The sequence below is a fragment of the Sapajus apella genome, unplaced genomic scaffold (assembly GCF_009761245.1).
Source record: "Sapajus apella isolate SASKATOON/1434 unplaced genomic scaffold, GSC_monkey_1.0 scaffold51, whole genome shotgun sequence".
NCBI classification, from domain to species: Eukaryota; Metazoa; Chordata; class Mammalia; order Primates; family Cebidae; genus Sapajus; species Sapajus apella.
The window spans coordinates 16,450,637-16,473,351 of NW_022436991.1; the positions used below are offsets into that span (position 1 = coordinate 16,450,637).

Consider the following 22,715-nt stretch of genomic DNA (forward strand, 5'->3'; position numbering starts at 1 on the left):
ATAGCTCACCGCATCCTTGACCTTCTGGGCTCTCGAGTTTATCTCGAGTTTATACATTTTAATGAGTAAATTAATAAGTGAGGAATGCATTGATTCCATTATAAAAGTCTAGCAGGAATTCAAAAAAAATGTAATTATACGTACTGGGGAAGCTAAACACATTAGGTAAGGGAGCCTCACTCCTCACTGGGAAAAGGGGAAGCGAGGAGAAACTTCAGAGCAGCAAAGAGGAACCTGACAACAGTTCAGTTCAGTCTTGTGGAATCCAGTGATGTGAGACAAAATCAGTCGGTCCTTAATGATGCGGCTGAGCTTCGATCGCGCTGCTCTGGAGCCCCTCTCTGGCCTCTTTCTGTGGTAGGATTCATGATATAGGATTCATTAAGTTGTGATGTCTATTATTTGTAGGTCAAAGCATTCCAACAGACATAATCATTGTTGTAAATACTTGGTATATAATCACATAACCTTTTTTGGGGGGATAGGGAAGGAGATGACAGGGTCTCAGTCTCATTCTGTTGCCCAGGCTGGAGTGCAGTGGTGTTGAAAACAGGTTGATAAAATTGGGAAAAATCCACACTGAGACAGCGGATCACTCAGCAAGGGTAGTTTACTTCCTGCAGGAAGGGTGCAACTCGCCGGCAGTCTCACCATGAGAGCACACCTGAACAAGGGAGACAGGGACATTTATAACTTTCATAACATGACGCAATCGCCCTACTGCCGTGTCCAGTTTCCATTGGCTGGAATGGAACCTTACATTCTATGCTTGATCCTATTGACGAAAAACTTGGAAATGTGTTGAATAGATGAGGGGGAAAGAAGGCAAGGAAGAAGACAAGGAAGAAGAGAAAGCTAGTCAGGAGACGGTCAGGAGGGTTTCCAAATAAGGAATGGCATGCACCGGGGTTTAAAGCTTGCCCAGTTCTGTTCGGACATGCTGGAGTGAATCAAGGTAGGTGATTTAACATGTAGCTGATTTAGAGAATATATAAACATGGGGCTGGGTGCCTGTAATCCCAGTACTTTGGGAGGCTGAGGAGGGCAGATCACCTTAGGTCGGGAGTTTGAGACCAGCCTGACCAACATGGAGAAATCCCATCTCTACTAATACAAAAAATTAACCAGGCTTGGTGGCGCATGCCTGCAATCCCAGTTGCTCGGGAGGTTGAGGCAGGAGAATCGCTTGAACCCGGGAGATGGAGGTTGCAGTGAGCCCAGCCAAGATCGTGCTGTTGCACTCCAGTCTGGGTGACAAGAGTGAAACTCTGTCTCAAAGAAAAAAAGAAGATAATATATATGCATGGGTATATGTTTATGCTAATAGCAGATAATGGCCATAGAGCAAGAGATGGTAACTCCTTATAATGTAGTCTAAGGTACAAACTTTGAAGAACTTTCCCGTCTCTCACAAGTGGCATGATTGTGGCTCGATGCACCTTTGACCTCTGGGCTCAAGTGATCCTCCTGCCTCAGCCTCTCAAATAGCTGAAACTACAGGTGTGTACCACCCTAGACAATTAAAAATGCCTACTGGTTTTTGTGAAATGTGTTTTAGTGTTTAAAAAGCTATACTCTCTTTCTCATTTTTTTTTTTTTTTTTGAGTTGGAGTCTCGCTCTGTCTCCCAGGCTGGAGTGCAGTGGTGCGATCTCAGCTTACTACAATCTCTGCCTCCCGGGTTCAAGCGATTCTCCTGCCTCAGACTCCTTTGTAGCTGGGATTACTGGTGCCCACCACCATGTCCAGTTAATTTTTATATTTTTAGTAGAGACAGGGTTTCACCATATTGGCCAGGCTGGTCTTGAGCTCCTGACCTTGTGATCTGCCTGCCTCGGCCTCCCACAGTGCTGGGATACAGGCATGAGCCACCCTGTGCCAAGCTTTTTTTTTTTTTTTTTTAGTTTAATAGACATTTATTCCTTTAGTTGAACAACCTCTACACAATCAAAATGTATGACTTAAGATCTTTTCTTGAGAAGAAATTTAGGTCTCAACTTTTATAAACTTGCTACGAGTACTTCCTGGAAATCAATGACCTGAGCCTTTTGAAACCCTTCGAGAAGACAGGAGAAAACGGGTTCAGAGCAACGAGCATTTAAATTAAGTCAGCAAAATCAGAATTTAGAATTGGGCAATTCCTCGTCTATGTTTTCTTTATACTTAAATTCACCCTGGAAAACAATAGCCTAGTCTCCTGAAAGACATGATGCAAAAACAATGCACTGTGGTGGTATACTGACCAAGTGGGCACACGAGTGATGGCCCAACTTTGTGGAACGCTAAGGATTTTTAGAGTAGTTTGGCCAGGAACAGGAGAAATAACTGCAGAAAACACACACGGTTGGAAACCGTGCACTTGTATGACTTTTCCTCAAGCCTATGGGAGGGGACAGAGGGGGTAACCCAAGATATTTTTAAGACTGACTGGACGAAGTAAAACAGGGATGGCTGCAAGAAACAAACCTGTCAGACACCAAGCTGGGAAGGAAGGGGTGATTTATTCTGCTGGGAACAAGGTGGCATAGCTGTCTAACAGCCAAGCTCTGCTCACAAAGTCCCTGCCCTTTTAAAGGCTCACAACTCTAGAAATTACATGTCAGAGGGTCTTGGGCCATGGAGTAGGGTAGGGTACAGTGGCTTAGGTGGGGTTTTGATCGTGTTTAAGTAAAAACAGTGCCTTCCGGAAAGATTCCTCCATACCACTCCTGTGATCTATAAGAGGGTGATTAAAGGTAGTGCCCGCTCTGCCAGCCTTTACTTCTCCCATTGAAATACAATGTGGAAGTCGAGGCAGAGATGGTCATAGATGCTTAATTTAAGGGTGATTAAGGGTCTCCTTCCTCAGAAGAATGAGGTACTTATAGCTACTTTCCCCCCTGATGTCACTGAAGGGATTCATAATGATCACCAATTAGTGTTACAGTTAGGTATTTTAGGGTTGACGGCTAAGCTCACACTTGAAAGGTATTTATCTAATGGCCACTGGCTGGCCAGCTTCCCACCCTAGCACTGATTCCTGGCTTACCAACCTTAAGGCTAATAATTTTATCTAACATTCAATTTCAAAATACACCAGTGTTAATACCACTACCAATAACCGTTGAATGCCATGAAGCCATGGCACTGAGCCAGGCGCTTTCACCTTTTATGTGAACTTAAAATGATACTGTGTGGACTGAGGCAATTTTCTTCAGGCTAACCCACATCTGTGCCCCTAATTTTCTAAATATAATCGTGACATAGTTAAGAAGTCCTCCTCCCACCCTACAACTTCTAAAGCAAAGCCCAATTTAAAAAGCCTGTACCTGCCAAACTAAAAAAACCCAGCCACTTGAAAGTAAACAGCAGAGCATTGCCATCACCCCGATAAAGCTGCAGACTTCATCACAGACACCAGACAAATCTACAGGGCTGGCTTCAGTACTCTGCTTTTTTTTTTTTTTTTTTTTTTTGAGACAGAGTTTCACTCATGTTACCCAGGCTGGAGTGCAATGGCGCGATCTCGGCTCACTGCAACCTCCACCTCCTGAGTTCAGGCAATTCTCCTGCCTCAGCCTCCTGAGTAGCTGGGATTACAGGCACGCACCACCATGCCCAGCTAATTTTTTTTTTTTTTTTGTATATTTAGTAGAGACGGGGTTTCACCATGTTGACCAGGATGGTCTCGATCTCTTGACCTCGTGATCCACCCGCCTCGGCCTCCCAAAGTGCTGGGATTACAGGCTTGAGCCACCGCGCCTGGCGAGTACTCTGCTTTTAAATAGTTTATTTAAAACCCATTATGCTGGCTGGGTGCGGTGGCTCACGCCTGTAATCCCAGCACTTTGGGAGGCGCAGATGGGTGGATCACCTGAGGTCAGGAGTTCGAGACCAGCCTGGCCAACATGGTGACACCCCGTCTTTTTAAAAACAAAAAACAAGAAAACCTATTATACCATACTGTATTTTATCCACTGACATATAACTCCCTAATAACATAAAGCAAAGACAAAAACATTTGTCTTATTAGAAACAAGATACACCATTGCCTATTGTCTTCAAACATTATTGCACTATAACTTTCTTAATCTGACAAAGCATTTATGAAACAATCTGCAGACTAGTTTTAACAGACAACACCTGTAAGCAGACATGACTGTCCACAATTTTTTATTAGGTATGAATTTTACAAACTTACTTGTGTTAGTGGTAATTGTGGAACTGGAGAGTATTGCGCCTTCTCCAAGCTGCCCGATGAGAACCACCAACACTGTGGTGGAACTTACCGCCCTTTCCAAGGCCACGGCTCTTTTGGCCTGCAGATGTCGGTCCACACATCTTTCTGTGCTTGTGGACTGGTTTGGTGATCCACTGGGTGTCAGGATTTCTTCTGAGAGCTTTATGGAATGGATCAATGAGAACAACCTCAAAAAATTTGTATGTGGAATCTTTGCTAACTCAGTAAGAATTCAGGACTCTTAGAGCACCACAGTGGCGTCCAGGCGCTCCTCTGCAACAGACTGAAGGCTTCGAGCAAACTTTAGCTGGTTAACCCCATGATGGACAGGCTTGCTGTAACTTGCACCCTTAGGAACTGGGCGTTTTCGGCCACCACGGTGAACACTAATCCTATATGTAACGTAACCTTGCTTGGCCTTGTAGCCCAGTCGTGCGCTTTATCAGGCCGGGTGGGGCGGGGAGGCCTGTGGAGAGCAGAGAGCTGCACTGCCAGCAGCGGACCCTCAGAAGAAAGCGCATGACTGAGACTGCTCCGCCCCGCGCGGTGGCGCTGCCTGTAGTCCCAGCTACTCGGGAGGCTGAGGCTGGAGGATGACTTGCACCCAGGAGTTCTGGGCTGTAGTGTGCTACGCTGATCGGGTGTCCGCACTAAGTTCGGCATCAATATGGTGACCTCCCAGGAGCGGGGGACCACCAGGTTGCCTAAGGAGGGGTGAAACGGCCCAGGTTGGAAACGGAGCAGGTCAAAACTCCCGTGCTGATCAGTAGTGGGATCGCGTCTGTGAATAGCCACTGCACTCCAGCCTGTACAGCACAGCGAGACCCCATCTCTTAAAAAAAAAAAAAAAAAAAAAAAAGAGACTGCTTCTTTCTCCATCACTCCTGGATGTGCTTGTATGCACCCATCTTGGCTTACCTGATGGCTGCGCCAGACGGAAAGGCTTTTTTTTTAGGCAGAGTCTTGTTCTGTTGCCGAGGCTGGAGTGCAGTGGTGTGAATTTAAAATTTTTTTTGTAGAGATGAGGTCTTACCGTGTTGCGGGTCTCAAACTCCTAGCTTCAAGTGATCCTCCTATCTCAGCCCCGCAAAGTGCTGGAATTACAGGCGTGAGCCACTGCGTCCAGCCTGGTTACAAAACTTCCATGTGCCTCAGTTTCTTTATCTGCAAAATGCGGCTAATAATACCTTCTTCATAGGATTTCTGTGAAGCGTAAGTGAGTGAACATATGCTAATCACTTAGAACCATGTCTGGCAGACGGTACACTTTCAATCAATGTCAGTTTTTATCACGTGTTATTATTATTATTGTAAAATACAGTATGTCATTATACTATGTATTATTTGTTCTACATTTTCAAGAATTAGGCACTTCTAGTTGTATTTTCAATATTTTCTGTTTTTACCTTAATCTGTAATTTCTAATTTTACTTTAATCAGGGATGTGGTATGTATCATTTCTGCCCTTCTGTGGTATGAAATAGGAATGGTTTTTGTGAAATGTATTTTAGTGCTTAAAAAGCTATATTTTATTTGCTCTTTCACCCAGGCTGGAGTGCAGTCATGCGATTTCAAGTCACAGCAACCTCTGCCTCCTGGGCTCAAGCAATTCTCTCTCCTCAGCCTCTCAATAGCTGAGACTAAAAAAAAAAAAAAAAAAAAAAAAAAAAAAAAAAAAAAAATAGCTGAGACTATAGATTCATGCCACCACACCCGGCTAATTTTTGTATTTAGTACAGATGAGATTTCACCATGTTGGCTGGGCTGGTCTCGAACTCTTGACCTTAAGTGATCCACCCACCTTGGCCTCCCAGAGTGCTGGGATTATTGGCATGAGCCACCGTGCCAGGCCTGTCCTCTCTTTTCTACTTTCTAAATCTTTGCAATATCTACTTCTCCTTTCTGTGTTTGAACTGGGTATTATTTCAACCTCTTCTCAAATTCTTGTTTTCAGTCTCAATGCCTTACCTCTGAGACCTTCCCACTCTCTACCTTCCAAATAATTTTCATCATCAAGATTTTGGAAAAAGATCTTCAACCCATGGCTCTGCTAGCCCCCTGGTGAGCCCCATATTAAGCCACACTTCCTCTTGCTCTGTCTGCGAGCAGGAAGTGCCTGAAACCAGATGTTCCTTCTAGATGTGGCCAAGATCCAGCCTCTTCCCCTTTCCCTGTCATGACCCTGACACTCGGCTTTGGACTACATTATTGCTTTTTTTTTTTTTTTTTTAAGACAGGGCCTTGATCTGTCACCCAGGCTGGAGTGCAGTGGCGCGATCATTCACTGCAGCCTTGACCTTCCAGAGCGTGTATGATTCTCCCATCTCAGCCTCCCAAGTAGCTAGGACTACAAGTGTGTGCTACCACACCTTTGTATTTTCAGTAGAGATGGGGTATCACTATGTTGCCCAGGCTGGTCTCAAGCTCCTGGGCTCAAGTGATCTGTGTGCCTTAGCCTCCAAAAGTGCTGGGGTTACAGCCATGAGTCACCGCACCCGGCCTATTGCTCCAGTTCTATTTTGCAATGGTTCTCATCTTTTCCTATCTTTAGACTAACTTTTTGAGGGCAAAAGATATTATGGAAACACCCACTATTGCTTATGTAGGCTTACTTGGCATTTTTATGACCAGGGAAAGGGGTTTTCGATGTGAGCTAAAGAGCTAGGAGCTAGATCAATAATATCGTCAACCCTTCTCTCCTTTCTTTCTTTTTCCTTCATTACCCCTGCTTTGCTCCCAAAACTGTTGGAAGGCATTCTTTGTCTTGTCCACAGCTGAAGTTTCCATTATTTATTCCATCAACCTTCATTAAACTCCTTTTTTTTTTTTTTTTTTTTTGAGACGGAGTTTCGCTCTTTTTGCCCAGGCTGGAGTGCAATGGCGCGATCTCGGCTCACCGCAACCTCCGCCTCCTGGGTTCAGGCAATTCTCCTGCCTCAGCCTCCTGAGTAGCTGGGACTACAGACACACGCCACCATGCCCAGCTAATTTTTTGTAGTTTTTAGTAGAGACGGGGTTTCACCATGTTGACCAGGATGGTCTCGATCTCTTGACCTTGTGATCCACCCGCCTCGGCCTCCCAAAGTGCTGGGATTACAGGCTTGAGCCACCGCGCCCGGCCTCATTAAGCTCCTTTTAATGTAGCATGTACCATGCTTAATCTTGGGAGTATGCATTTGGATAATTCAAAATTGTTGCCTTCAAAAGGCTATAATGAGAGAAATAACCTCATAAACAATAAGATCACAGTGTGAGGACTGCTAATAGAGCTATGTGTAACACAGCTCAGAACTAAGCAGGAAAATCAGGGCAGGCTTCTCAGAAGAGGCGACAACTTGAGTTGGCCCTTGGAGAGCAAGTAGGAGTTTCCAAGGAAAACAAAAAGAAGCAGAAGGATTGCGTTCCAGACATGCCCAGTGGTAAACTGCACTATTAGTTTGATGCAAACTTAATTGTGGTTTTGGCCATTACTTAATTACATTTGCACTAAGGTAATAATTATCTGAAACTTAGTGACAGATTACCCTAAACTTAGAGGTTTAAAAGAACAGTAATCATTCCTTATCTGCCATGGTTTCTTTTCTTAAATAAAAAAGAAATTTTGGCTGGGTGCAGTGGCTCACATCTGTAATCCCAGCACTTTGGGAGGCCGCAGTGGGTGATCACCTGAGGTCAGGAGCTTGAGACCAGCCTGGCCAACATGGTGAAATCCCGTCTCTACTAAACGTACAAAAATTAGCTGGGCATGGTGGTACATGCCTGTATTCCTAGCTACTCGGTAGGCTGAGGCAGAAATGTAGCAGGAAAGGCCGCAAAACAAACCCCTCGAACACTGAACTGGGAAGGAAGGGGTGATTTATCGGCCAGGAGCAGTGGCAGCATAGTTTCCTAATAGGCAAGCTCCCCAACAAAGAAAATCCTTGGCCTTTTAAAGGCTTACAACTCTAGAAATTACACGTGAAAGGGTCTTGATCCATGAATTAGGCGTGGGGTACGTGACTAGGTGGGGGTTTGATCGTGTTTAAGCAAAAACAGTGCCTTCCGGAAAGATTCCTCCATACCATGCCTGCGATCTACAGGAGTGGGAATTAAGGGTGGTGCTCAGGTCTGCCAGCCTTTACTTGTCCTATTGAAATGCAACGTAGAAGTCTAGGGGGAGTGCTCTTAGAAGCTTAAGAGGATTAAGGGTTTCCTTCCTCACTACCCGCTTTGAGAATCTCACCTATAACATTAGTGAGAGTTCTCGCTCTCATTCTCATCTTCCTGATCCTCTATTTTAGCTATTAAGTTAGTTGGACTGTTCCATCACCCTGTTATGAGTTTAATTTCAAAAGTTGTATGCATAGGAGGTTCTGATGGATCGTAGCAGACATTGGGTTGTCCATTCCCTGGGCTACACACCTTTTACTGAGTACCATTATATAAACAGGTTCCCTTCTGTGTCCCTGTACATTCATAATAACTGTAGAACAAAAGAATGGCAGCAACTTTCTGTCCTACCTCAGTAACCCGGTGCACACACTGAGAGCATTCTCTAAAATCAGTTAATGTCCCTACTGTATGAATCCAAATTTTAAGGTTAGTAAGTCCCATGATGAGTTTCCTCATGCTTTGACCATGTGTGGACCAGCTAGCTTCTGGGATGTGGCTGGAGCAAGGCTCGTTGTCCTTCTCAAGGTGACTCTGCAGTCACTGTCTGGGTCTGGTCTAGTTTCCCAAGTTTTGGCTGCTGCAGGTTTCATGTGGCTGTGGTGGATCCAGGCTGGGATTCCCTGTACCCTTATAGCTGTGGGAGTGGTCAGGTCAGGATCACGGTCTGGGGTCCCTTCCACTGTAGCTTCAGAGGGACTGCATTCCAATCCTTTATCCACATGTGATCACCTGGTGAGAAAGGGTGAACTGGGAGAATAAGCTCCCAGGGCATCTTTCATTTACCTAGGCTGAAATATCCTGAGTGATTTTTCCTAGAGCTTGTAGCTGTCATCCTAGCTCAATCTCTCCCCACAACTGAGGAGCTCCTGAGAGTGCCCGAAGTGTGGGAGGGGGTCTATGATATAAGACTTCATAGGGGGAATATTGGGAGTACATCTAGTCTTAAATAACACCAAGGGAAGTGCCTGCACCCACTGTAATTCTGTTTCCTGACTTACATTTTCCCTAAGCTGTTCATCTGCTCCACCTTCTGCTTGGAGAAAGTCCTTTTCCTCCTGAATTTAACAGTCCTTTTTCTTTGTACAGCACCCCATGCACTTGAAGAGTTAGAGAGACATACCGGGAACCAGTATAAATGTTCACAGTCTTATCTTCACTCAGTTCTAGGGCCTGAGTCAGAGCAATAGCTTCAGGCTTCCGAGCCGAAGTCCCTGAGCAGTGGCATGGTCTCAATTACAGTGTCCAGAGTTACTACTGCACATTCTGCACACCTTTTTCCTCAGGGATTAACAAAACTGCCTCTCTCCACACACAAGTCCCAGTCAACTACTGTCCATGGCCGGTCCCAAAGATTGGGCCTGCTGGAATAAACTCAGTCCAATACTTCAACACAGATGTGTTCAGCCGGGCCCTCTGACACCGGGGGCAAAGTGGCGGGGTTTAAGGGGTTGCAGACCTCAATGGTGATGCGGGCATTTTCACTTACCAGGCTCAGGTATTTGGTTAACCTCGCATTTGTCAGCCAATGATGTCCTTTTGTATTCATTAGAGTCACTACTGTGTGGGGTGCTTTGATGTTTAAATTTTGCCCCAGAGTTAGCTTATCAGCCTCTTGTGCCAGCAGAGCAGTTGCTGCCAGGGCCCCTAAACATGGGGCCATCCCTTGGAAACTCCAATCAGCTGCTTGGAGAGGTAAGCTACAGGCCCGGGCCAAGGCCCCAGTGTTTTGTGTTAGAACTTCAACTGCCCTTTTTTCTTTCTGACACATACAATGTGAAGGGCTTTGTTAAATCAGGTAAACCCAAAGCCAGGGCTAACATAAGTTTCACTTTCAGTTCCTGACAGGCCTGCTGCTGTTGGGATCCCCATTTAAAGGGTTTCCTGTCTCCTTATATAGGTGTTTGGCCAGTACTATGAAGTTTGGAATCTGCAAGCTACAGAAACCACGGCTCCCAGAAACTCTCTCACCTGCCTTTTAGTCTCGGGTCTTGACAGGTTGCAAATGACTTGTTTCCTCTCTGCTCCTAGGCTACGCTCTCCCTGCTGGATGGTGAACTCCAGATATTGCACTTGCTGTCAGCAAATCTGGGCTTTCTTTTTAGACACTTTATACCCACAGTCCTCCAGGTGCTGAAGCAAGGCATCTGTTCCTTTAGCATACCTGGCTGCCGTGGGGTGTCCAAATAAAAGGCCATTAGCATATTGCAGCAGCATGCAGCCTAAGTCCTTAGCAGGAAACTTCTGGAGGTCAGGGGCTAGTGCCTCCCCAAAGATAGTGGGAGAGTTCTTTTTTTTTTTGAGATGGAGTTTCGCTCTCGTTACCCAGGCTGGAGTGCAATGGCATGATCTCAGTTCACTGCAACCTCCGCCTCCTGGGTTCAAAGAATTCTCCTGCCTCAGCCTCCTGAGTAGTTGGGACTACAGGCTGTGCCACCATGCACAGCTAATTTTTGTATTTTTAGTAGAGATGGGGTTTCACCATGTTGACCAGGATGGTCTCGATCTCTTGACCTCGTGATCCACCCGCCTCGGCCTCCCACAGTGCTGGGGTTACAGGCGTGAGCCACCGCGCCCGGCCATGGTGGGAGAGTTCTTGAACCCCTGCGGGTAGTCAGGTCCAGATGTACTGGGAGGTTATACCTGTTTCTGGATTTTTCCATTGAAAAGCAAATAGTTTCTGACCATCCAAGGCCAGTCCAATGCTAAAGAAAGCATTCTTTAAGTCCAAGCAGGTGAACCAACTATTCTCTGCTGGCAATAATCCCAATAGCGTGTACGGGTTGGGTGCAGTTGGGTGCAAAGTCACTGTGGCCTGATTAACCAAACGCAAGTCCTGCGCTGGCCTATAGTCTTTGGTCCTTGGTTTAGGAACAGGCAAGTGGGGGGTGTTCCATGGAGACTGGCAAGAACTATAATCCCATAGGCCCTTAAGCATTTTAGTGGACCTGAATGCCTTCTAGGGCCTCCCAGGGAAGTGGATATCGCTTTTGCCTAACGGCTGAACCCCAGGCTTGACTTCAATCAGCACAGGGGCCTGGTTGATTGCCAGTCCTGGTGGATTGTCCTCTGCCCCGACCTGTGGCCATCACTTGGCTAGAGCAGGGGTCAGTTCTCATCCTGGTCCAGTCAGGAAGTCTGCACTCCTCCTCCTGAGGGACTGTGAGGGCTGTGATAATCCCTATCGGAGGGAGTTTTAGCTGTGGGGAGCCCTTATCAGTGAAGGGGATAGTAGTAGCTCTTAGTTTGCTTAGCAAGTCTCTCCCCAAAAGGGGTAGGGGGCAGTCTGGCATGTACAAGAACTGACGTATAACCTCATGGCCTCCCTCCGAACAGATCCGAGGCAAACAGAAAGACTTTTTCTGACACCCCAGTAGCTCTAACAATATCAGTTGTTTCTTTTGATGGGGGGGATTACAGGACTGCCCTCCTCTCCTGACCATGGGCTCTTTGGGGGCAATTGAGCCTGGTCCCCTTCAGTCCAGCAGCCCTTCCATTAGATTGAACAGAGCTCCTTCACTTTTGTCTGAAGCCTCATGCTTAAGATCTCCCTGTTTTTCTGTTGACTGGGGGCACTGTCCCTCCAGTGTCCCACCTCCTTACAGTAAGCACACTTGTCATGCTACAGGCGTGGGCATTAGACTGGGCAGCCTTTCAGGAGTCCCCCTTTCCCTGCCGTTTTGGGGGCACTCCTCTAATAGCAGCAGCTTTGTCGAGCTTGACACTCGTTTCTTTTTTTCTCTCTCTCTCTTCTAGTAAGGCCGCTCTGCACCAGATTAACCTTTGAATGCCCTCTGGGGTGTTATTTTTCCAGTTGATAAGATCAGCTGAGGTGAACAGCAAGTAGGTGAGAACATGCCTTTCCACCACGTGGCCATCCTCGTTCACTCCCGTTTAGTTTACCTCTGCTCTCTTAAAGGCATCTGCACTCCTGCCTTGGGTCGCAGATGGGTTGCTATGGGAGGACTTCCTCCCGGGAGGTGGGCGGCTATGGGAGGATTTCCTCTTCATTCTTGGGAGTCTGTGTCCCTGCTGCTGGACCTGCCAGGACCCAGGGAATCTGTGTCCCTTGGTGGGTGGAGTGGGGTTTCTCTCTAGCTGTCCGCTTCTTTGCCATCAGTACGGTTGCTGCCTGTCCTTTCAGCCACTGTGGAGAGTTTAAAACTAACTGTAGCCACAAGTCTGTGTATGGAAATTGATCAGGGTGTCCTGACTGGCATGTAACCTCATGCCATTTGGAGACAAGAGATCTGTCTAGGCTCCCCTCTGACGGCCAATCCACCCCAAATGCTGGCTAGCCTACCTCACATAAGGTCCTCAGCGTCCCTGGTGTCATAGTCACTCCATAATCCCCACTAAATCCCTTCTTGAAATTTTTCAGCATAGTCCCCAGGGGAGTAGGCTTACTATGAGTGTGACCCATGTTTTTGCATAGAAAAACAGTACTTGTAGTAAAAACAGTACTCACAGTAAAAAGAGTACTCACAGTAAAAACAGTCTTACTCCACACTCAGTTGTTCTTACCCTGCATGGCGCAGCACACCCTCTCTCACTTTTGCTTCAGGCTGGTAGGATCGTCCCCCTCCCGGAAGTGTTTCAGATGCCACTTGGCTTTGGAGTGTTCATTAATCCCCTCACAATGCCTAGATTTTGAGGGCACCTCCTTCCAGCCATATGCAGATTGCCCCAATCCTGGCCGGCCCCACAATTCATTCGGAGCTTGGGGTCCCCTCTGATGGACCTGCGACCCTCACATTTCATGGCTGATGAGTCCAGCTGGACCCCTCCAATCACTCAGACAATCACACTCCTCCCTCCACCCAAATTGAAACCAAAAGCAACACTTCCAAGATTAGTTGCAGAAAGAGAGAGAGAGAGACAGAGCCAGGTTCAGGAGTGCCAAATCCGTCACACATGGGTGATCAGGCCACGCTTCCACCTAAAGGAGGTGGGCGAGTTTCCCAGGATCGATCCTACTGTGTTTCTGTCGTCTGGACACTCCAAGTTCCCGTTCCTTCTTGGTGTTCAGCCACCAAGTGGATCCACATTGTGGGGGCTTTCCACTGGGCCATTACCTGCCTGGGAGCACTCTCAGGAACTGCATCACCCAAGCGGGCTAAAGTACCCCACAGGGATGCTCCGCAGGGCAAGACAAACCTGCCTGAAAGGCTGTGCCGGCTGGCCGCCAACCAGTCAGGGAACCAAATAAATGTAGCAGGAAAGGCCGCAAAACAAACCTCTCGAACACTGAACTGGGAAGGAAAGGGTGATTTATTGACCGGGAGCAGAGTGGGGCATAGTTGCCTAACAGGCAAGCTCCCCAACAAAGAAAATCCTTGGCCTTTTAAAGGCTTACAACTCTAGAAATTACACATGAAAGGGTCTTGATCCATGAAGTAGGCATGGGGTACGTGACTAGGTGGGGGTTTGATCGTGTTTAAGCAAAAACAGTGCCTTCCGGAAAGATTCCTCCATACCATGCCTGCGATCTACAGGAGTGCGATTAAGGGTGGTGCTCAGGTCTGCCAACCTTTACTTGTTCTATTCAAATGCAACGTAGAAGTCTAGGGGGAAGGCTCTTAGAAGCATAAGAGGATTAAGGGTCTCCTTCCTCAGAAGAATTGCTTCAACCGGGAAGTGGAGGTTGCAGTGAGCCGAAATTGCACCACTGCACTCCAGCCTGGGAGACAGAATGAGACTCCATCTCAAAAAAAAAAAAAAATCTTTTAGGGACAAGGGATTTTCCTACCAGGTAGAGCTGCAAGGGTGTTGACCCAAAGAGCCTGTGCTCAGGACCCAGGTCCCGCCTTGGAGTGGCGCTGTACTCCAGCCTGGGTGACAGAAGTGAAACCCTGTCTCAAAAACAACAAAACATCTTTGGAGAACTCATTTTTAAAAACTATATTGGGATCCCAAGGCTAAATGCTTGAGAAACACTGATCTAAGATTTGTGTTTTTTGAGATAGAGTCTCGCTCTGTCGCCCAGGCTGGAGCTCAGTGGCTTGATCTTGGCTCACTGCAACCACCACATCTCGGGTTCAAGTCATTCTCGTGCCTCAGCCTTCTGAGTAGCTGGGCTACAGGCGTGTGCCAAAACACATCACTAATTTTTTGTATTTTTAGTAGGGACAGGGTTTTGCCATGTTGGCCAGGCTGGTCTTGAGCTCCTTCCTGGCCTCAAGTGATCCACCTGCCTTGGCTTCCCAAAGTGCTGGGATTACAAGCATGAACCATCGTGCCTAGACTTATTCTCTGCTTTTTCTGTTGAAAACCTCGTGTAGATTTACGTACATCCCTTTCTTTCATTTTGTACTGGACTGCCTTTTGGGAAGTGTTAGTTGGTGACATGCGGATATTCTTGGATATTCTTCCACTATGTAAAACTTAATATCTCGGAATCAGTTGGGATACTTTTAGTTGCCAACAAAAAATTCAACTGAAAATGATTTAAGTGATGAAAATAATTTATTGACTTGTGCAACTGGAAGGTTCAGAGGTAGCAAGGACTTAGGTGTGATTTGATCCAGAGTCTCTCATTTTTGGGAGGGACGAGACTCTGTGATGTGTCGATTCATCTTCAGGTGGACTTTCTCCACATTAGCAAAAATAGCTGCAGTGGGTCCAGGTTTGACTCACACTGGGAAGAGAAAAAGCATCTTTGTCCTGAGATCCACTGTGATTGGTCACATGCCCACACTTGAACCAACCACTTATGTAAGGGCGATAGAATACTTGGATTGCCCTAGTGTAGTTCATGTGCTCTGCCCTCAGAGCTGGGGGCGTAGTTGATTCTTCCCAAACCATGTAGTCCTCCAAGTGGAAACTGAAACTGAGAGTCGCTGGGAAGGGGGAAACTGGATGCAGAGGTAACCACAAGGGTCCAACACAAAATTAATTGTGATGTGGTTTATCTGAGCAGCATCAGCAAGCCCCCACCAGGTAAGGCGCTGGGTCCTGGGGTAGAGCCATGAACAGGACATAGGCAGTCATTGTTTATCACCCCCTAAGAATGTAATCTCCCTAAAAGTAGGGAGATTTCCTCTCTTGTTCACATCCATATCCCCGAGCCTGGAGCAGCACCTGGCACATAGTTAATATCTGTTAAATGAGGAGTATAGTGGAAAGATGGTTGTAATCTCCAAGTAACCATGCCATATACAGTTTAATTCTGGCTCTAGGGACTTAGAGGGGCTGGGGGGTGTGATCCATCCTTTACTTCTCCTCCTTCTCTTCTTCCTACTGTTTGTGGCTTCCCCAGGGTGAGGAGTTGGGAGGACAGAAATGGCAGGGGTTCCACATGCCTGGGGCCCATTGGTGGTTGGAAATGCCCGAATCTCCCTAGACTCCAAGCTGGGTCCATTCTTGCTTATGATCCCCAGCAGCTGGAGTACAGCTGAGGTGTTCCTAGGGGTGCTATTTAGCTTTCCCATGGCTCCCTTCTCTGCTGAGGTGCCTTTTGGAGTGAGGGATGCCTGCCTCCGCTGGGGACTTTGCCTCCACCCTTTCTCCAACCTCTGTGTTCCTTCATGTGAAACCAGTAAGCCCCTGTCTCCCTTAATTTCCCCACCATATTTAAGGCATATAAAAGTTTTCTGGAGGAAAGCTGTCATTGAACCTACAGCCTCTCCCCAAACCCCAAGGCCTGTGAAGCTCTGAATAGAGAGGTCTTGAACTGAATGTGACAGTAATAATACTTACATCAGATCAAGGATGCCTAAGGACCATGGTTACTTTGTCAAAGTGTACAAGATGTTTCATCCAGAATGTGTTTAGAGTAATGATAATGATATTGTGGCAGAGAGAGCTAGTTGTCCCCAGCGTGCTTTTCTCTTCTTCTTTTAGTAATGAAACCCCATTAACTAGCTCATGGATACTTAGTATAACACTACATTTCCCAGCCGCCATTGCAGTTGTGTATGACCATGTGACTAAATCCTGGCCAATGAGATGTGAGAGGAAATGATGTGTGCAACGTTTGGTCACACCTTTAAGGGAAAGGGGCCTTCTTACCACTTTTTTCTTCTTTGTTATGAGACAGAGTCTCTCTCTCTTGGTTGCCCAGGCTGGAGTGCAAGGGCAAGATCTCAGCTCACTGCAACTTCCATCTCCCAGGTTCAAGCGATTCTCCTGCCTCTGCCTCCCAAATAGCTGGGTCTACAAGCGCTTGCCACAGTGGCTGGCTAATTTTTGTATTTTTAGTAAAGGCAGTGTGTCACCATGTTCGCTAGGCTGATCTTGAGCTCCTGACCTCATCTGATCCACCCAACTCAGCCTCCCAAAGTAATGGGATCATAAGTGTGAGCCACTATAGAAAAGGTGTGCCTGACCTTTTCTTTTGGATATAGATTCTTGCTCTGTCACCCAGGGTAGAGTGCAGTGGTGCAATCATGGCTCACTACAGCCTTGACCTCCCAGGTTCAGGTGATCCTCCCACCTCAGCCTCCCAAGTAGCTGGTACCACATGCACATACCATCATGCCCAGCTAATTTTTGTTTTTGTATTTTTTATAGAGATAAGGTTTTGCCATGTTGCTGGGCTGGTCTTGAACTCCTGGGCTCAAGTGATCTGCCTGCCTTGGCCTTTTAAAGGGCTGGGATTACAGACATAAGCCACCATGCCTGGTCTCACATTTTTTTTAGACAGAGCCTCACTCTGTTGTCCAGGCTGGAGTGCAGTGGCTCAATCTCAGCTCACTGCAACCTCTGCCTCCTGGCTTCCAGCGATTCTTTTGCCTCAGCCTCCTGAGTAGTTGGGATTACAGGCATCTGCCACCATGCCCAGCCAATTTTTGTACTTTTAGTAGAGGGGTTTCACCGTGTTGGCCAGGTTGGTCTTGAACTTCTGACCTTAGGTGATCCACCTGCCTCAGCCTCCCAAAGTGCTGGGATTACAGGTGTGAGCCACCATGCCCAGCCAGACTTCACTTCTTTCTGTCCTTCTGTCAGCTCGAGGGTGGACTTGGAGGTTGGCTGTCTTTGACCAGGCTGATGAGGACAAAACCCCGGGATGACGGAGGAACCTGCTGGAGGGAGCCTGGATCTCTAACACCATGGAGGCTATGTAACCTCCGACTGCTGGTGCTGGGGCCGTCACAGGACAGGATGGGCTAAGCGTCTGCGATTTTGGGTCTTATTACAGCAATTGAACCTCAGTCTCCACCAATACAAATTATCATTTCTGGTGCGGAGGGGGGCACGTCTTACATGTCAGGCACTATGCTAACCTTTTCGCATGTATGATTTAATTTAACCCTTACAAAAACTCTGTTAAGTCAGGCATCGATTAGGACCTTTTGGGGAAAAAACACAGAACAAGTAGAACATGGAATTTACTGAGGATCAAATAACCTGTTCCAGGAATGAATGGTTTTGTCTCCTGCCTGCTCAGGTCAGACCCTGAGCCACTTCTGCTTTCAAGGGTGGGAGGCAAGAGGAAGTATTTTAGAGATGGTGAAATGGCTGTCCCTGCCCTGCAAGTCACCTCTAGCAGACCATGCTCTTTGTGTGACCCCGGTGGGAATACCTGGGACTCACAAAGCCTGCAGTAGGACAATTTCCTTGGCCTGCCGGACATTTGACTCCTGCATGGGCAACTGAGGGGGCAGGGGGAGCATCCAGAATGCTTCCCACTGAGCGACAGGCAGCATTCGGTCACCAGCCTTTGTGTGTCATTGAGGCTGTGCTAGCCAGGTCATCCATCAACCCAACGCAGTTGGTAGAATGATGGTATCGAATGTTGACCACATGCACTTTGACATCTATTGTTATTTCATTTAACTGTCACAATCACTCCAAGATGTTAGTACAATTATTACCCCCATTTTCCAGATGAGGACAGTAAGGTCCAGAGAGGAAGCTGGTCAAGGGCATACATATAGACCTAGGATTTTATCTATTTATTTATTTTTTGAGATGGAGTCTTGCTCTGTTGCTCAGGCTGGAGTAGAGTGGGGTGATCTTGGCTCACTGCAATCTCTGCCTCCCTGGTTCAAGCAATTCTCATGCCTCAGCCTCCTGAGTAGCTAGGTTTACAGGCATGTGCCACCAGGCCCGGCTAATTTTTGCATTTTTATTAGAGACAGGGTGTCACTATATTGCCTAGACTGCTCTCAAACTTCTGACCTCAGGTGATCCACTCGCCTCGGCCTCCCAAAGTGCCAGGATTACAGGCGTGAGCCACCATACCTGGCCTTAGACCTAGGATTTTAGTGACCTTAGTCTGATTCCAGACCCAAAGTCTTAACCAGATGGCTGAGGTTGAATGCAGGTGGAATTTTCGTGTTTTTTTAGACAGGGTCTTACTGTGTTGTCCAGGCTGGAGTGTAGTGGTGCAATTGTAGCTCGCTGCAGCCTCAATCTCCTGGGCTCAAGCTATTCTCTCACCTTAGTGTCCTGAGTAGCTGGGATCACAAGAACTTTTCTTTTCTTTTTTTTTTCTGAGACAAGAGTTTTGTAGTTTTGTTCTTGTTGCCCAGGCTGGAGTGCAATGGCATGATCTCAGCTCACCACAACCTCTGCCTCCTGGGTTCAAGTGATTCTTCTGCCTTAGCCTCCCCAGTAGCTGGGATTACAGGCATGCGCCACCACACATGGCTAATTTTGTATTTTTAGTAGAGACAGGGTTTCTCCATGTTGGTCAGGTTGGTCTCGAACTCCCAACCTCAGGTGATCTACTCACCTTGGCCTATCAAAGTGCTGGGATTACAGGCATGAGCCACTGCGCCTGGTCATCACAAGAACTTTTCCTGACAGTCCAGTGCCATGGAAAAACAATATTTTGTTTTATGTGCTTCCCAGAACTTTCTCAGGAGGGCAGATCCTATAGCAAGTTTCTTCAAGTGTGATGAGTGAAGCAAATTCGAGGAGCTCAGATGGAGATAATTTGTCTGTGTAGACAAGGAAAGAGATTTATAGAGGTGGAACTGGGAGATTTTGTTGGGGAGAGAGAAGCCGTGACCCTGGGTGCTGTTCAGGACAAGGGAGATGAAGGAGACCTGATACCTTAATTCCCTTGAGAGCAAAGCTGGAAAAAATGCTGAGGAGCATGGCAAAGAAGATTTTTGAAGTTGATCATAGATAGTCATGTGATGTACTTGTTTGAAGGAGGTGAGGCGGTGAGCCTGCTGATCCCTGGGGGAAGAGTGGTCCCGTCAGACGGAACAGCCAGTGCCATGACCTTCAGGTGGTGGCGTGACTGGCAGGTTTGAGGAACGGCAAGGATGCCAGGGTGGCTGCCGTCCCAGAAAACAAGATGAGCTCAGAGAGGTAAGGGTGGGGGCTGGGATGACAGGTCACGCAGGTCCTTGTAGGATGTGGAAAGGACTCGCTTTTACTATCGGTAACGTGAGAGACTTTGCAAGGTTCTGAGCAGAGGAGTGGTATGCTGTGTCTTATTTTTTGAAACAATCCCTCTGGCTGCTGTACTGAAAATTGACTTTGGCTGGACGCAGTAGCTTATGTCTGTAATCCCAGCACTTGGGAGGCTGAGGTGGGAGGATGGCTTGAGACTGGGAGTTTGAGACCAGCCTAGGCAACTTGGTGGGACTCCTGTCTCTACAAAAAGAGTAAAAAATTAGCTGGACATGGTGGTGTGTGCCTGTAGTCCCAGCTATTTAGGAGGCTGAGGTGGGAGGATCGTTTGAATCCAGAAGTTGGGGAAAAAAAATGGCAGTCCAAGGACTGAGCTCTGGGATCCTTCTGAAGAGGTTGGGAGAAGAGGAGGATCAGCAAGAGAAACTGGGAAGGGGGGTCAGGGCCGTAGGTGGGAACCAAGAGAGTGCGGAGTCAGAGGACAGATGTGGAAGTCAGTTTCAGGAAGTGAGGGTTGCCGAGTCACTCAAGACCAACAGTCACTGGAGTCACTCAGGCAGCCTTGGTGACCTTGGTAAAAATAGTTGAGAAGGGCACGGTGGCTCATGCCTGTAATCCCAGCACTTTGGGAGGCCAAGGCGGGTGGATCACAAGGTCAGGAGTTTGAGACCAGCCTGACCAACATGGTGAAACCCCATCTCTTGAAAAAAAAAAAAAGTTGAGGTGGAGTAGGCGCTGGGCTGGGGCACGGGCTTGGTTGGAATGGGGTTAAGGGAGGATGGGAGCAATAGAACAGGGTGCAGCCAACACAAACAATTGCTTTGAAGAAGTTTTGCAAAAGGGAAGTAAAAAATGGGGCAGTGGTTGATGAGGGGAATGGAATCAAATAAAGGCTTGTTTGCTTTTTCGGTAGGAGAAATGTATTATTTTTGATGGGAACACCAGATAATCTACATATGTACTTTGTATTCTTTTCAAGGGCCTTACATACTTTTTTTTGAAGCGGAGTTTCACTCTTGCTGGAGTGCAATGGCACGATCTCGGCTCACCATAACCTCTGCCTCCCGGGTTCAAGTGATTCTCCTGCCTCAGCCTCCCGAGTAGCTGAGATTACAGGCGTGTGCCACCATGCCTGACTAATTTTGTATTTTCACTAGAGATGGGGTTTTTCCATGTTGATCAGGTTGGTCTCAAACTCCCGACATCAACTGATCCACACACCTTGGCCTCCCAAAGTGCTGGGATTATAGGTGTGAGCCCCTGCGCCTGGCCAGGGTCTTATATACTTATTCCAGAACCAACACTGTACTTTTACCTACTGTGGCTTTAGAATATTGCTTTAATAGGGCGCTGGTTATGAATGACATAGCATTGTAAGGTATGTCCCATTGCTTTCTAGGCTATTGCTGTGTGTTTTCTCATCCAGGCAATTTTTGAATCAACATGTCAAATTCTAGAAAAATTCTGCTGGGTGAGATTACAATGAATTTGAGTAATTAAATGGAGAACCGATCTCTGTACTGACATCTGTAGTCTTGTCATCCATGAAAATGATATATCTCGCTATTCTTTTTTTTTTTTTTTTTTGAGGTGGAGTCTTGTCTTTTACCCAGGCTGGAGTGCAATGGCGCAATCTTGGCTCACTGCAATCTCCGCCTTCCTGGTTCAAGTGATTCTTGTGCCTCAGCTTCCTGAGTAGCTGGGACTACAGGCATGTGCCACTATGCCCAGATACTTTTTTGTATCTTTAATAGAGACGAGGTTTCACCATGTTGGCCAGGCTGGTCTTGAACTCGAACTCCTGACCTTGTGACCTGCCCTCCTCAGCCTCCCAAAGTGCTGTGATTACAGATGTTAGCCACCGTGCCTGGCCTTTTTTTTTTTTTTTTTTGAGATGGAGTCTTGCTCTGTTGCCTAGGCTGGAGTGCAGTGGCACAATCTCAGTTCACTGAAACCTCTGCCTCCCAGATACAAGCAATTCTCATGCCTCAGCCTCCCCAGTAGCTGGGATTACAGGCATGCATCATGATGCCTGGCTAATTTTGTATTTTTTGTAGATATGGGATTTCACCATGTTGTCCAGGCTGGTCTCAATATCCTGGCCTCAAGTGATCTACCCACTTTGGCCTCTTAAAGTGCTGGGATTACAGGCATGAGCCACTGCACCTGGCCAATTATCATTAATAATACCAATAAAGTCATGGCTTAAGCATGAGTTTCAGAAGAGATCATACCTATGACAGTGATTTCTGAAGCACTAGGCAAATGGTGATGCTTTTACCCTTGAATACCCCACAAGTTGCATTATGTTCTATTTAGGTTAATTTGATGTTAGGGACACAGGTTCACTCAAAATCATTTCAAGTTAGGGATATTTTGCCATTAGGATTTGACGATTGGCTTCACCACTTCATGACTGTCTTTTCTGTCCCCTGAAGTTAGATGTGGATAGGCGACTTTTTTGGCCAATGAAATGTGAGCAGAGTGGTGTGTATCATAGTCAGGTAGAAACATTTAAGAGGCTGGGTGCAGTGGCTCACACCTGTAATCCCAGCACTTTCAGAGGCTGAGGTGGGAGGATCACCTGAGGTCAGGAGTTTGAAACCAGCCTGGCCAACATGGTGAAACTCCATTTCTACTGAAAATACAAAAAAAAAAATTAGCCAGGTGTGGTGGGCATGGCTGTAATCCCAGCTGCTTGGGAGGCTGAGGCAGGAGAATTGATTGAACCTGGGAGGCGGAGGTTACAGTGAGCTGAGATTGCACCATTGCCCTCTAGCCTGGGCAACAAGAGCAAAACTACATCTCAAAAAAAAAAAAGAAAAAAAAGAAAAGGAAACATTTAAGAGCCTGTGCATGGCTTTCTGTGCCCTTGTTCTTCTGCATTGGAGGCACACATTGATGTGGGACTTTGATGCTGTCAAAGAAGACTGGAGACCAGCACAGAGGCTCACACCTGTAATCTCAGACTTTGGGAGGTCAAGGCAGGAGGATCACTTGGGCCTCATTTTGAGACCAGCCTGAGCAACAAAGTGAGC

At 47.0% G+C, this 22,715-nt stretch overlaps 1 pseudogene; it reads right to left on the minus strand.

The window, feature by feature from the left end:
• Positions 1 to 3,924: 3,924 nt before the first annotated feature.
• On the minus strand, positions 3,925 to 4,739 carry LOC116526432 (annotated as a pseudogene).
• Between the last annotated feature and the right edge of the window lie 17,976 nt (positions 4,740 to 22,715).